This window comes from Strix aluco, chromosome 2 (genome assembly GCF_031877795.1).
Source record: "Strix aluco isolate bStrAlu1 chromosome 2, bStrAlu1.hap1, whole genome shotgun sequence".
Lineage (NCBI taxonomy): Eukaryota > Metazoa > Chordata > Aves > Strigiformes > Strigidae > Strix > Strix aluco.
The window spans coordinates 96,421,786-96,438,235 of record NC_133932.1 but is presented as its reverse complement, the minus strand read 5'-3'; the positions used below and the strand labels follow the sequence as shown (position 1 = coordinate 96,438,235).

Genomic DNA, 16,450 nt, shown 5'->3' with positions numbered 1-16,450 from the left:
TCCACCCTGACATGTATAAGAATTCTATGGAAGAAGTATTTATTACTGAAACAAAAGGTTTTGGAACTTTACAAATCTGGTGGAAAACTGGGTTGATTTTTTTTTTCAAAGAAAAAGCAGAGACCTGTCATTTTAAAAGCAAAATTTGGTTCAAAGGAGGCTAGCTGGAACTGCAGTCAGTGGACCATAAATCACAGTGCCCATGCCCAGCTGTGCAGCAAAGAAGAAAAGGTTTTGGACAGCAGTGATAGCTGCGGATGTGTATGCCAGAGAGGTAGTTATTGTTGTTTACTTGCTCTGCTATCAACGTGGTATGCTAGAAAGCACACTTTTTAGGAAACAGTGTGTGTGCACTATATTATCTTATCTCTTGCAAAACATCATCCCAGCCCCCTGGAAAACTGCTGTAGTACTGGCAGAAAGAGATAAAAATGAAGTACTACGTCTGGTAAAGCTGAAGTGCTGAACTAGACTTCCCTACAAGCACCTTTTCATAAGATTGACTGTATGCCACGATCAAGAGGATGAACAAGAAAACCTCATATTCAGCCCTAGAAGTCTTCAGTGGTTGATTTGTGTGCATGTGTTTTTCAAGTCTAGAAATGGCACGAAGACAGGTAGAGACGAAAAAGCTGTGAGATAGAACAAGCATGGAAGGAGCTGTTATTTTCAGGGAATAAATATCTAGAGAGGCATTTACACAAAAATGTGCTTTTACAGAAATAGCAGACACAACCACAGTTGGAGAAATTGGCCAAGTTTCTCCCCCCTTCCAGCCCTGGGAGCATGAGAGCCCAAGTCACTTCAGTCACCCTTCTGAGGTCATGACTTGGGAAAGTCACTTAGCTGTGCCCTGCTTCATTTTTTCCACAAGTAAAATGGAAAAATACAGACCCACCAGCCTTTTAAAAGTGCTTTCATGTTTAAAGAAATGAAAAGTGCTAAGCGAATGGTAAATATTGTTTGAGTAGATTAATACTTGGATGATCAATATACATTATGAGACTGCTCTTACTCATCATGTTTCCCAAGCTAAGGGAATGCAAGAAATAATAATAATGTGATGATTATAGCTGGTAGAAATGCCCCTAGTGTAGGCTGCCAAGTTTCTTAGAACATAGGGAAAGCTGTGTTCTCATTGACTTACACTTTAATGTAACTTTTACTGTATGAAACCAAAATTATGTCTGTCATCTGAATCAGACTGGCTCAGGGTTATTAATTGGTGTCTTGTGTTCACTTGATTTTACCAAATATTTCAGTGAAATATTTTTTGTTGGTTTTGAAAATGAAAAAAAAAAATTAGAAGCAAATCTTTTAGCTAATACTAATAATGTGAATTCTTCTAGTACATTCTTTGAAGAGCTTTATGAAGGCTTTGAACTGCAACCTGATACTAAGCAAAGAAAGAGTACCAAGATCACAGAGCTCTGTTTTTCTAGATCCATGAAAACAAGTCCAAATAGATTTCATCAAGTTACAAGTTTCAAAAGGTTATATGCATTCAAAATATAGGGCATATCTTTTTTGGTAAGGAAGCGGACTTTAGCTACAAGTATATGAAACATTCCTACAAGCACAAGCAAGAAAAATAATTTTCTAAATATCTGTAGAGTAACCTTGACAGTGCAAAAATAATTTCAAATTTTAGATTTAAAACACTTGATAGCAAACCTGTCAACAAATACTCATCAGAAGTATCATTATCTAGCTAATTTTTATAGCAAATAGGTTTATGGAATAATTTTTTGTAGTTTCTTCATATTCAGAAAGGATAGCAGATATTTTTTTAACAGAGAAGAGCAACCTGTTATTTTTCAGTAGATGACTCATAATACTCACCTAGATGATTACTGTCCCTATAAAAAGCCAGGTTATTCAAAGTACAGTAAAAGATGAAAATAAACAGAAATCTCTCATGCAAAATCCTTTGTTCACTTATTTCTAATGCATTTGAACCCATAGGAATAAGCTCAGGGGTCTGTAAGCATGATGCCAGAAGCAGATCCTAGTGGAAGCCTATCAGTTCCTCCAAGGCTTTACAAACCTCGTGGTCTACCTGTCACCTTCCTTCCTCAGAAGACCTGTATTGTAGAAGGCTAAGGGTGGACAAAGGTGAATCTATGGAGATTTTCACACTGGAAGAAGCAGTTCCTCCTTTTGCAGATGGTGGCTCCACAGTCCTTTTGCCATTCACATTCTCTTTCAAGAGTTTGAAGAGAATAGTAAAAGGATGAGTAACTCTTGCACACAGGCTTACAAAAATTAGGAAAGGAAAAAAACCCCATAGCTCAGAATATAAAGTTGTTCTGAGAGGACAGGTAGTTTTTGAACACCAACGTATCTTTGCTTGTCTGTAGTTTCCCAACATTTTCTCAGTGTAGTGCCAGATCCTCCCTGATCTAAATCGTTGCTTAAGTTATCAAAAAACTTGGGGCAAGGCAGCATAACAAAGAACTTCTATTTAGACAAAGCTAGCCTGACATAGAAATAAACAAGGATAGACTCACATTTGGGGGGGGGGGGGGGGGGGAAGAGAAGAAAAGCCAAGAGCTGAAAAAAAACAAGCACTTTTATTAATTATGATAATACTTCCACTCTTACAAAGGTAAGGTAGGAACTTGCTAGTTGGCCATCTGATCTAAAGCCAGTGTCACATTAAAGAGTAAGAAGAAATCCAGAAGAAACATTCATGCAACACCCACTGTTGTTAATTCCAGGGATAAACATTACTTCTCAATAAGAAAATACATTTTTTTTGCTCCTTAATTTCATTAATGAAAACACTTGTGCTTATTTTAAGTACCTTTGAAGTGTTTGGCACTAGTCCTAGTGCTTTACAGAAAAAAGTCCCCTTCTCAGCTTTTAAAGCAAGAACAGTTAGATGCCAGTCATCTAGGAAAACTGGGGTTTGCCTTTCCTGAATTCATTAATCATCAAAGTCCACCTAACACTGCAATAGTTTTTGTATGCAGGAAATATGAGAATGATATACTTTTTGCCTGGAGTAGATCTCGTTTTGTGTTTATTCATTTAAGGAACAATTATGTTTTATTTATCTAAATACAGTTTATGGGCCAGATACTTTTGCTTATGGACCATATGTCTCTTTAAGGGTAAACCAGTGAACCTGAAGTTTGCCAATAGGCTGTGGGTTCAAAGTATTATAGTCTGAGTACTCCTTCTGTGGGAACTAGATCCTAATACAAAAGGTACTGAGAAACTCAGAAAGACTCGCTTTGTCTTCAGTGGGAGGTAGCTATAATTTCTGTATACCAGTTATCTCAAGATATGTATTGAGATATTAGGGAAAAAAAGGAAGGGGTTAATCACTTTGGAACTCTTAGCTCAAATTCATCTTTTTCATATATTTTCTAGTTAATCCAGAGTAAGCATTTCTTAAATATTTTGTATATATTTAAAAAGTAATTAATTTTGTAATGTTCTTTCTCTAATTTCTTTTTACTTGTAACTGAAAAGGAAACCATACATACAGAAGCAAAATATTAAGAATAAAAAAGAATCCTGGTAAAACCACAAGCAGGCCAAACTCCTTTCACTTGATCCTTTGCTAACAACAAACCAAAATACAGAAATGGCTTAGGTTTTTTTTTTGTTGTTTTTTTTGTTTGTTTTTTTTTTAATTGAAACTTCTTGATTGTCTTACCTGAAGACTACTCTGCTTAATTACCTGCATACCAGTTTCTATATGCATCAGTGCTAAGAAGCACAAATGGCCTAGCCTCTAAACCTGCTAATCTGACAGTCTGACCCCTGATAAATCAGTGTTATAATCTTTTTCTTTAGCTGCCTGTTGCATGTTTGGATAAATATCTGCCTTGCAGGAGAAACATGAAAATCACATCATGTGCAACTGGTTTGAACTGTTGTGCAACCACAGGACACTGAGCCACTCTGGGGAAAAAGTTAAAATGAACTACAGTAGATAAATGTCAATTTCAAGGGTTTTGACATTATATTATATTTAAATTAAAGGGAATGTTATTCTGGTTCCTTCCTGCTCTGAACCTGCTGGTTTTTCCCTTTCGGAAGACTCTGATAAAATACATGATCATCCTCTGCTAAGGCTCTCAATTCTTCTTCAGTGCAGACAGCAGGGTTTATATGATAAAATTTTAATGACCATGGACCTGCATAGCAATGTGAGGTACCAGCACATTTTCAATAATGCTAGGCATCTGTGAGGACTGGCATCAGGTGATATCCCTACTGCTGAATTCTGCATGTCCTAAGAGGCAGGCTTCGTGGAGATAGAGGCAGCACCAGAGAAAGCTCCATTATCATGCAGCAGTCATATGGATGAAATGGAGATTTATGAATCCCTGCCAAAGAAACTGTATTATGGACTGTAAATTAAAATGGGGGCTTAACACATAGTGAACTACATGCTAGAGAGGCTGATTTCCAGATTGCCCTGTCTATTCAGGCCCAGGCAGCCGTAGAGACCACCTCTCATTAAGTGGTCCTGAGCTCTCCATGAGACTCAGACATTCTAGGTATGAAAAGGCAACTGACAAGGCTTTCATAGTCACGGCAAAAAAAGGAATTCTCAGCTGTTTCAGCAGGCATTTTACTTGCAGCATACTATTGTAGTATGGTGACTGGGGCATAGTGGCTTCATTCTCAGATGTAGTTCCAATGCCTTCCACAGAGAGACTTCAGTTTTACTCCTCTGCAAGTCATAGTGAGTTGCAAGCTCAAAGGACCAGATTTTGATCTCTGAATTACTGCTTCTGTTCATGATTCATGGTCTTCTCAGGTTGGCCACTGCACACTGGTGATACTTCCACCTGAATCACTAAACCCAAATAATTCAAATTGTTTACTATGTTTTGGTGAGCATCTTTCGCAAAGCTCCTCGGGGAAAGATACAAATTTGAATGAAAAGAACTAGATCATAAGATGTGAAAAAGTTTTTAAAGACTCTGAGAACAGCAAACCTGACCAAAAATCTGTAAGGTAAAGGGATAAATTCTACATTGCACTACTCCTTGTGCATGCTAGTGTTTCAGATAGGATGCAAGTGATACAAACTGTAAAATATTTGAATACGCAACTGATATGTCCAATGGCTAGGGCTTTCCCAGGGAAAGAGAAATTCATAGCACTTTTTCCACTAGACCATGAACCCAACACAATTATTGCTGTTTCACTTTCCACTCATCTAAACAAAAAGCTCCACATAATAAAACACAAAATTGATTTACTCATCACACATGTCAAGTCAGCTTTGAGAGGCTCACTCTCCCACATCTGTATTATATTTTATATTCCTTTGGAAACTGACTTACGCCCTTAAGAAAAAATTTGTATTAGCTGTCCTACCCTTCCCAAAAAAATGAAAAAAAGAAGCAGAGAAAAATGGAAAAACTTCTCATTGACTGCCCTGAAACAGGAAAAAGAATACAAATTAACTTTCTTTTCTGCTTATTTGTACCATTTAAAATGATAAAATTCACTTCACACTTTAAACCTCTACAAGGACACTTTGCCTCAAGTGAAATTCATTCCACATGGACCATTTTGTGCTTGTCTAATGTGTAAATGTGCTGGTTTATGCTGAAGTAACTATAAGCAACTATACAGTGCATATACAGTAACTCAGCTATCACTTGAGCCCCACAAGTGCCATGCCCTAAGGCATGCTGCAGGCCATGCTTCATAACGCAAGCAAAGTATTTTCAGTGGACTGTCTGCAGTGGCATAGCATATAAGAATATATTCTAGACCTGAAGAAGCAATATGTTCCAGAAAATAAAACATTTTTTCTGGAAGGCACAGAGATAACACATTGTGAGGCCATTTTTTGGGGCATATCAGTCATGTTTTAAAGCACAGAAAGTTCTACTACAAAGTTCTGGGTAAGAGATCTGTTCCTTCATTTATTCTCACTTTTTCATGAACATATTTCTGTTGGATTTCCCAGAATAGGAATATTAAAGACAGCCAGCATACCACCATCTTCCTGCCAGTGGTGAAGTAGTGCTGGAAAAGCACATATGGGCATGACTCTATGAATAAGGTTCGTTGTAGTAAAGAATTTCCCAGCTCCACAATGACTAGTACCAGGCAGCACACAGCACCGCTAATATGCAGTGTGACGGCATCTCCTCAAGCAAAGGCAAGAGAATAGCGACTTTCAAACTTCAGGAGGTTGCAAAATGTAAACCAGACCATTTTAGAGCACCTGGAACCAGTCATCCCAATGTCTTTTGGTTTAGTCACCCATGACTGCAATTTCAATGGCATGCACCACTGCGCATGCAGGAAAGGATGCACAAGTGGAGCACAACATGTGAAGAGCAGGTGCTACCACTCGTCATCACCATTTGCATGAACAGCCCTGCCTGTGCCCAGCTCTCCTCCCACTGGTCCAGACCTTGGCCTGACTCCCAGCCTGGCCTCAGCCAGTTGCCAGGGAGGTGCCCAAAGCATAGGGCAGGGTCTGCCCCCACTGCATCCCAGCTGCCCTTCTCCTGTCTGGAGCAGTGGGGCCCAGCTGCCAACCCCCTGGAGACACCTCCAGCTGCCAGCCCCAGCCCACAGGGAGCCACTGTCCTGCTTAGTGCCCAGGCAGCAACCAATTCCAGAGTGCAAGAGATGGGGTGACCACAAATACCTATAACAAAGCAAAGAAATGATTATGATTTTGGCGATAAACCCAAAAGTTCTTCTTAGCTTATGTCGGATTTTTCATATCCTATGTCCAGAGTGATGCTAGGTAAATCTGAGTGTGATTTTCTTTTTTTCTTTTTTAATTGTTCTGGTTGATTTGTTTTGCACAGCAATGCTCCTCACTGAACTGAAGGCTCCTTGTACACAAGCACCTACACCATGCATCTGTAATCATACCCTGTAAATGGCATCAGCAAAAGAAAGGAGTGACATTTTTTCCTCTTGATCACAACAGAATAAACAACATTTTAAAGGTTAAATTATTCAAATTCTACAGTTACCTGTAAAAAAAGATGACGTCTCAGCTGTACCTTCAGATTTCTTACATCCAATTATTTTGATTTTTTTTATCCTGTCCCAGGCTTCCTGACTACTGCTGCTTAAGGGGCAAAAAGAAGTCTTGTAACTAGTGGCAACTCATTTACTTCCACTGATAGCTACAGCTCCCGATACAAGGCTTTCAGCTCAACTCAGGGAAGTTAGATGAACTATACAGCAAGTTAGTAAAACAGAAAGAGACAACACCTAAATGCATATCACAATGCCTTGTGCACTAAGAAAATCCTATCTGGGTGTCAACTTTAACTTTTTTAACTTCAGACAAATGTGACGGTCATGGGGAAGAAAGATGCAATGGTACTTAGTCTCTGTACAGATTAAGGAAAAATAAAATAAAACAAAACTAGGGAATTCAGTCTGAAATCCAGTTTTAATTGATGTAAATCCCTGGAATCCCACTGTTGCCAATGCTACCAGTCACTTCATAAGGTTGTTGAAACCATACTGGCTCACACCAGCAAAAAATCTGGCCTTTCAATAAGAGAAGAGACTATATGGCATTCAGAAAACGTCATATAATTCGTAAGGGTTTACTGATCTTTCAGTTCCTGATCCTGTGGTTATCCATAAAAAAAGTAAAACAAAATGAAGCATGGGATTCTGCAAAGTACCTATGTGTGATCAAGCAAGGAGAATTTAAAACCAAGATTTCCCTTCCTTAGTATCTGTCCTGTCAATAGCCCACTTCCTTCTCCTCCTAGGAGCACCCCTGCTGCTGATCCCCCTGCCTCTAGCTTTGACTTTGCATAGATTATCTAAGATGCAGGTTTATGCATAAAGATACACTCTTCTTTAACTTAAAAAAATATAGCACTTTGAGAATTGAAAAGCAAGAGTATGACAATCCAAATAATTTTGTCTGTTCCTTATCAATCCATGAAAGCTATACCTTTACATCTAGACCTTTTGATCCAGATCATTCTTTTACCCCATTTTCTGATGATGTTCCATTTCTCAGGCTGGTTACATGGTTACAAAAAATACCTAAAAGGAATCAGGGGAAACAGCCATACCACACTGTGTAAAGTAACATTATGACTAAGCTCATAAAAAGAGATGCTGACTGAGAAATTTAAAGTTTTTCAAAACTTTTGATCTTGTTTATACATGTGAAGTTTTGATGTGAAAGCTTGATGTCAACTGTAAAGAGAAACATCTCTCAAGACAAAAATAAAAAACAGATCTCCTGTTGAAATGCACCCAATGATAACCAACAAGTTTCTGATCTTGACGAGAACATCATGCAAGTGTCTTGCATTTAATATTATCTTATGCCAAGCAGCCCTACTTTTTCTTCTCATTATATTTTCTTCATAGATAAGTGTTTGGTTTCACACATTTGATAAAAAAGAAAGTTGCTGGAGTAGATGTTCAGTAAGCCTTATTAGAATAACTACTCTTATATTTGCTTTGCACATGGGTCCTGAGATAACATGCTGTTTTATGAGGATTCCTGTGCAAAGTAAATATAACAATTACTCTTTTCATTTGTGATAATCACAATTATTAGTAAGCAGATTCTTAATAACCCCTTTGTATTTAACTCTGATCTCTAACCCAGCTGAGGAAAATCTGAGCCTATCATTTCAAATATTTCTAGATTGAATTTGTTTTCTGTATTTATTACTTTTAACTTTGTTGCAAAATATCATTAGAAATACGTTATTTAATATTTAAGCATTATATGCACAAAATTATCTTAGTGCAAATGAGTAGAGTTTTTCCCTTCTTGTGATGGTATCACAAGGCATAAACCAACATCTATCATGATAGATGGATTTGTTAAAAACTGAACAACTCTGATGATGTTATATTGATGATAAAAGACAAATGATATTTGAAACATTTTACCATTAAAAGGATGCCAGTAGTCTTTGTTTCTAACAAAATAATCTTTATATGTATACAAAACTCTTACAAATAAGATACAGTATTGATTCTATATAACAAAAGAATGATTTGTATATTTGCTTCTAGTGGCAACACAAAGGGCTTTGGAAATGGCATCATTATGGAATTGTTCTGAGTTTGTGGGTGTGGGGCAAGAGGGAAGAGGTTGTTCTTATTTTTAAAGAGAAATCCAGAGACAGCCTAGATATGCCACACGTGAACAAAAATTGCTGTTCAAATGTCACTCATGACCTGACACAGACAGGGAAAGGTTGACATACATTTTGAAGAATACAGAAAGGCTAGAGAAATATTTTGCCTTCAACTAGTTTATTCATCTTTTGTATATTCAGAGAGTTTAAAATGCATTTCCATCCATCTGTCAGTGTTCTTCTAATGAACCCTTCGGCAATACCCGTAGAAGGTAATGGAAAAGGTTCATTATACTTGCATGGTGCAACATCAGAAAAGATTACAGGACAATTTATTACTGTTTGCAATGTTAACATATATTTTACTTCTGACCTCGGTCAGACATTCAGGTAAATTTGTATACGTGTTTTTAAAATATGATTGCTTGATAAAGTGAAGTATGACAGTACATCATCAGGAGAGTATTTTTAAGCATAAGATCTAAGGGGTTTCTGTATACACAGATATATTAACCCCACGTGTGAACCTTGTCTAAAAATTTTAAAATGTTAATGATAATAAACAAAATGTAGAAATTCTTTAATGACAATGAACAGAAAACTAGTGGGGAATGCAAAAAAAAGGCACATATGAAAAAACCACATGGGAAATAAGAATATTCTAGAGTTTGCTAGAAAACCACAGTTTTCCAGTGAAAGTGATTAACTATACTGTATATTTGCCAAGTATAGTATTTGCATTTCAGATTTCTTTAAGTCAATGGGTTGTCCCTAAAGGCTCCATAACATAATTTGAAAAATTATTTGAATTAAGACAAAAGGCAGTGATTTAACTCATGAATAGAAGTCCACAAAAGTTAATAGTGAGATCCAGACCAAAAGCCCAGAAAAAGAAAGGTATTAGGACAAAACAGAGAACAAGAGATCAGTGAGAGACACTGTAGTAAAGAGAATTAGAGAATAATCAATCTGTAAAAGTAAGTGACTTCAGAGCTGGGAAGAGCTTTGAAGGAGACGATTTTCAGTCTAATATAAAGTTCATTTGTATTAACAGGAGTCTTTTCATTGACTACAGGGGATTTCTAATCAGATCATATGAATTTCACCTTGATGATCTGCAGGCATTTTCTTTTTCTTTAAGCCATGCTAACAGGAATACAGCCTGTGTCAAAATATCATCATAACTCTAAATAATGTAAACTGTATCTGTGACTTCATTGTCCAAACTACAGTCCATACCTTCCATCAAAGGTTACACAAAGTGATAAATGAATGCCCTGACAACTTTAAAATTAGTATGTACTAACATACAGAACTACTCTGTTCTTTTCCAAACACAGACCAGCATGCAGAGCTTGCTAAAAGTTACTGAGGATGTTGCTATTTCAATCTGCTAAAGTTGCCTCACTGAAATTCAGTGAAACACAATTTAACACAAAGAACAAGGACTCTCCACATAATTCAGCCTGTATTTTCTGTGTATATGTTAAATCCTACATAAACTGACAGTGTTTTAGATTAAGATACACAACATTTTACAGTAAAATGAAATGCCCATATACTAAAAAGTAAATGTAATTCTTTTTCCTGAAATTGAGTTGTGGGGGCAGTATCTCATCCAAATTTAGTTTGGGTGTACTAGAATTCTAATAGCAGGTAATCTGAAGTGCTCATTAGAGATATGCAAGTAATTCATTACCTAAATTTGTCTAATTTAACCATATTTTTCCCTTGAATGAACCCTGCCCTAGTGGAAATTAGTGATCCAGCCCACATACTTCCAATCCTGTCGGCACTTTCAGTTTACATTTGCAATTTTTTTTTAGAATTCTAAAAATTACTTTCTCTGTCTTCTCTTCTGATCTCTACTGGGTATTTATATGCAGCAAGTATAATTATGCTTTTGGCAAGCTAGTGAAAATTAAACCCTTACAAGAAAGGGGAAAAAAGAAAGGAGGGTGAGGAAGCAAGGAAGAGGAAGAAAATCCAGTTTAAAGTGAACTTATCACAAGCTTACTCATGTATAGCAGAAGGCAGCTACATATTGTAATCTTGCAGCATACTTGTATGATATGGTGACATTTGGCTCGTGCTTAATGAAAGCTAAGGATGGGTATTTTGTTGATTTGAAAAGGGAGTGTATCTACTGAAAGATACTGAAGTAATGACTTTGGCAAGTTGTCTCATTTTAAATATCAAATCATCTGCTCCTAAAAATCCAGTCTCACTGACAAGCAGAGATGTATCTTGTATGGTAGGTCTTGCAGCACTACATAGATACACTATACACTCTGAGCTCTGATTTTCATATACATCATTTTGCATTTTTTTCCCTCAGTAACAAAACAACAACTCCTGTTAGTATACCACCCTGTTGTCTATTTTAGTTGAAAACTTTACTCGTCTTTGTTCTTTCAAGAGTTGTGAAAACTTAACTCAGAGAGAAGCAAATAGTAGATGAGGTATTTGGGGGAATTCAGCAGTGTAACACTTTCGTTCCTTCTTCATACAGTCCAGCATCTTCACAGTACCCAGGAGCCTGTCAGCTAGCAAATCCTGCCATGTGGTGTACAGATGCACTGCTTCAGAGAAGGAAGGCATGTGAAAAGCCTTTTTCCCCCAGTCTTCAGAAAAGCACCAAAAAGATGACTATTCCGTACAATGGCTAATACAGTCTACAGAGTGTATCCTGCCAATGGTCATGAAAGTCTCTACAGTGCTGCCAAAGGTAGCCCTGACTGTTGTACTCACAGGCCTGGGATGTATACAATTAATTTTTGAGAAAGATTTGTGAAACTACCCTGTCTCTACTGGCTGGGCAGAGCAACACCAACCATCTGTCCTGCACCACTGTGCCTTTAACAGCAATCTTCACATTCTCAAACACAACCTGAACAGTTTGCACAGCAGCAAGTTTTTCTACTCAGATGTGTCTTACACAGCTAATTCCTCTGGAAGAAGAAACCACCATAAATTTCAGAAAAATTTTACTCCATAGAAAAAGCTGACAGTCTCAGCTGCCTAATTAGAGCAAAGAAAGGCCACTTTCAATGGCTGAAATGTCAGCAGCATAATTCCACAATAGTTTTAGCAGACAAAAGTATTCCGTATGAGTGAAACCATCTGAAACTGTTTTGTAGTGTCTATGAGCTATGGCTTTGTTTGGCAGACTATATATTGTAACGTGCACACTATAGATGAGAAAAATCACAGCCACAAACAGTTAATGGATTCCTTCATATATCAATACTCTTTTCTGATTAAAGTATACTTCTGCCTACAATAGCAGTCAAAAATAATTTGCAACCTGCTGTAAGAGAAATTATGAAGAGAATTAGCCATCATGGTACTTCTCTTCAAATCCACTTGCCCCTGAAATGGAATAAATGAAATTTGGATTACTGCAAGAGTGTGTGTTTTGCACACAGAAGCCGCAGAAAGCAGCATTACTGCAAGCCTGCTGGGAAAGTACAATAAAAATAAATCAGAATGAAAGAAAGCACAGTGGTTAATACATAAAGATGGAAAGCCAGAATGAAAGGTTAAGAGGTGGGAGCTTAATGGTTATTGTCCTATCATATTTTAAGAACCTGATCTTCATTTTGCCAAGGTAAATGTAGTGCCAAGTAAACACAGGTCTGTATTTCTAGCCTTAATACTTACTTATGAAGATGTTGGGTGTTATTTACTTGGCAAAAGAATCCTTAAAATAACAATACATGTTTTGTAAGAACGTTGTGTAAGTGAAGGTTAAACTGAGTTACTTGTTTATTTAGAGCGTTCTTGGTTGTCAGAAGATGATGCAACACAGATCTAAGTGGAAGCGGAGTGGGAAACTGTTACATAGACATGAACATATCTTGTGATAAGGAATGGATAAACCACTTAATTGAAGGGGGAGAGTATGACCTTTCAGCAGTAAATCAGTACGTGAGTTGTGAGTCTTTAATCATCATTTTGAGAAGCATGAGAAGTTGCAGCAAGAAAAGCTGTCCTGCCAAGAGAAAGGAAAAAAAAAAAAAAAGGGAAAAAAAAGGAAAAACAGACAATATATCATGGTCAGAAAAATTTGTTTTACTGAATAAACTCTATATTTGGCAGTCAAAAGATTTCCCTGTGAAGTTTAAATAGTCTTGGACTAGATGGGAAGTTTTGTCAAGGGAAGTTAAGAAGACACTACTGTAAAATGGAAAAAAATGACAGGGAAGTCGTTGAAAAGTGACATTTTCCTTATTACTGCAAGTTCTATTCAGCTTCCCTGAGGAGTTCTTCTGACTGTGTATTCATTGACCCCAAAAAATATTTGGGTCCATGCTTTCTGCAATAGATGAACTGCTGATGAATCCAAAAGAGAGTTTTAAGGGCTCCCATCAGGGCAGTTAGTCATGCCAGGGGTGCTCTGTGAAGGAGCCTGGAGACTGAAAGCGCTGAGAGGTCCAATTCTTGCTGTATTTATCTCCCATTCTGCAATGGGGACAGCCTCAAGTATCCCAATTCCTATCAGAGACACAGATCCTAAAACACAAAGTAGCTGATCACTAAACTGAAGTTGCTGGTCTGTCAAGAATGCCAGCTTCACTGAGCAACTGCAGGGAGCCTATTTAAATTCAAAACACTATGTGCTAGCACTCCTGAAACATTTTTTTTAAATTTTGGTTCAGCAAATTGCAAAAGGTTGTTTTTTTTTTCATCCAGTTAAGACTGAACTTTTTTCTCAAACCATGAGATTCACAAATCGGGATTCCTTTCTTTAATAGTCTCCAGTTTTACAGGCTATTTAAATCAAACAACAAAGATTTCAGCTCTACCTTTTGTAGTTCTTATGGTTTTCTTCACATATTTAGTCCATCCTCAGTGTGCATTATTTGCATTATTAGCTCCTAGTTATTCCCCATTTACCATAAAAAAGCGATCTATTATGTCATTTGAAAGCGAGGTTAGAATACCAGTCGGTTGGTTTGCTAGTTTTATACAGCGCATGCAGCTCTGTGAGAGGCTTAACCGATGAAGCCTAGTTTAATATGGCTTTATGTCTGGCATTTCAATTATCCCATGTGAGCTCTGTTTTTCAAAGCTTAGAGGGTTCAAGAGCTCTCTCTTGTGAGGTCTTGGATGTCTAAAAGTATAGTCCATATACTATATAAGGTACATATATCTAATCTCTGACAAATTTGTCATATTTATCAGAAGACAAAAAAACATGTTCAATGTCTAGCAGATTAGTGCATTAATAATTACAAAAGTTACAAAGAGCTTATAAATAATGTCAACTAAATGTTTTTTCTCATGAATAAATTCTTACCAGATAACTCTATTCCTGCAAACTCAGTCCTCTGCAGATTCCCAAACCTGGTCATGTGCCTGTTCCCCTGTACAGTACCAAGTTTTACCCTAAGTCCTTGAAGCCAGACTGGTTTCTGCTTTCTGTCTTTCCTTCACAGCAAGAAATTATTAACCTTTGATTCTATTAAAATGAGTTTTATGTATTTTTCAGGCAGGATTATTGGCTGTAAGTTTAATATGCACCTCTAGTTTCAGAGGCCACACTAGCTCTTTAAAAAGAAGCACTTTTTCTTTTGGTTATTTGAATTTATCAAGAATTATGTAATGTAATACATCTAACTTGGAATAAACAGTGAAAAAAAATCTATAAGATTGTAGCTATCTATTACTATAGCTTTACTTTTGCAAACAATACTTGGGGTTTTTTTCTTCTGAATTTAATATTATTAATAACTTTAGTGGCCATGTAATCTTGACTGTGCAAGGCATTAAAAGATATACACAAATCCCAAACAATGTTTTACAAAGAAAAAAAAAAGAACAATTGCCTTCAGTTATGTGAGTTTTGATATCCTGAGCAATGTAATCATATTTCACAGGCATTTTGTATCTTTTATTTGTCAAAAAGAATATGAAAATACATTTTCCACTGTGTTAGTTGACAAATCTAATAAATAAATATTTACTGCAGGTAAATGTTTTTGTCTGACCATAAAAACTAAAAAATTCATACAGACTTGGGGTGTTTTTCAGGTTGAAAAGATGGGCATCTATTGTACAGCACACATATACCAAATAGTGAAAATCTGCAGTGAGGACTGGCAAGCTGATGTGTTTCTTACACACTATGCATGAACATTCCCTGTCTTACTGCAATGACCTTATGATCCCTAGTGCCAAGTGTTCAAGTCCCAGCTGTGGATTTAAACTCAATCTCGTTTTGAGTTTCCATTCTGTTGGCAGCAGAGTCATTCTTCACTGCACTGCTCAAGCCAGAAAAGGTTTCCTGACTTGGAGGCAGACTTAGATAAGCAATGGCTATAAGAGAAGTTGTAATTGCACAAGCTCTTTCTTTCCCCCAACAGGTATACTACAAATGAGCGTCATTGAAAATTCTTCTGAGCTTCAACAGGGTAGATAACCTCATAGGCAATTGTGAATCTAACAAGGTGTCCAGATTAGCAAAGTAGTCAGAAAAAAAGGCTTGTGTTATTTAACCCTTTCACAGCAAGCATGGATTTTTGTGGTAGCTTTTTTGTTCGGTTTTTTTTTTTTTTTTAAGAAAGCCTTCTGAAGTAAAGAAGATGAGTATGTTGGCCTAGCCTGAACATTAGTGGAAGCTGCACTGCTGAAATAATACAGCAGACTGTTAACATCACAAAATCAGGCAACCAGAAATTAAGGAATGCCAGAATAACAATTTTTATGTTTTCTTTTCCCCTCTCTGTACATAAACCTGGTAAATGACATCTGCTATTTCTTCTCACTGAGTGCACAGATCAGGCACTGCTTGATAAATAGCAGCTATTCTGTGCTTACTTTATCCTCACTACTCAGTGAATACACCATATACCCTTTCCAGCATGCTTTTCAAATCATGACTTAATACCAAAATATTACCTTTCTCAAAGGTTCTTGATTCTCCCTCTATAGCTTTTTAATTGTTTCTAAATATTAACAGATTTATCCATACACCATCGCTGTGCTGCATGTGGTAGCATCGCTGGGCATATTTCACAAAGGAAAGCTGACATGCATCTGCTGAAACCAAGAATAGAGAGGTGTGAAATAAATTTCAGAGCTTCAGGGTCTTCCTTTTTCCAGTGGTTGGCACTGTGCAGCCTCACGCAGGCTCTGGACAGATACCCCTTGGCCTTGGCTGCCGGAGCAAGTGCAAGGCATTCTGCACATCAGAGTCAGTGCGTCACAGGCTGTTGCACAGATAATAAGAAACACACAGCAAGCAAGCCTTTGCTAAAATGAAAGCTTCATTTAAGTTACGTGTCGCCAGGCTAACTTCAGGCATAAAAAGGTTCTCTTTCTTAAATTTTCTTTCCAGCCAATGAAGAGGGTGCCTTAGCATATCTGGC

General features: G+C 37.2%; 1 protein-coding gene across 8 annotated transcripts in view; it reads right to left on the bottom strand.

Annotated features, from left to right (window-relative positions):
* The window catches only part of PCDH9 (protocadherin 9), a 709,974-nt gene that overhangs the window by 544,311 nt on the left and 149,213 nt on the right, over positions 1-16,450 (bottom strand). The window lies entirely within an intron of this gene.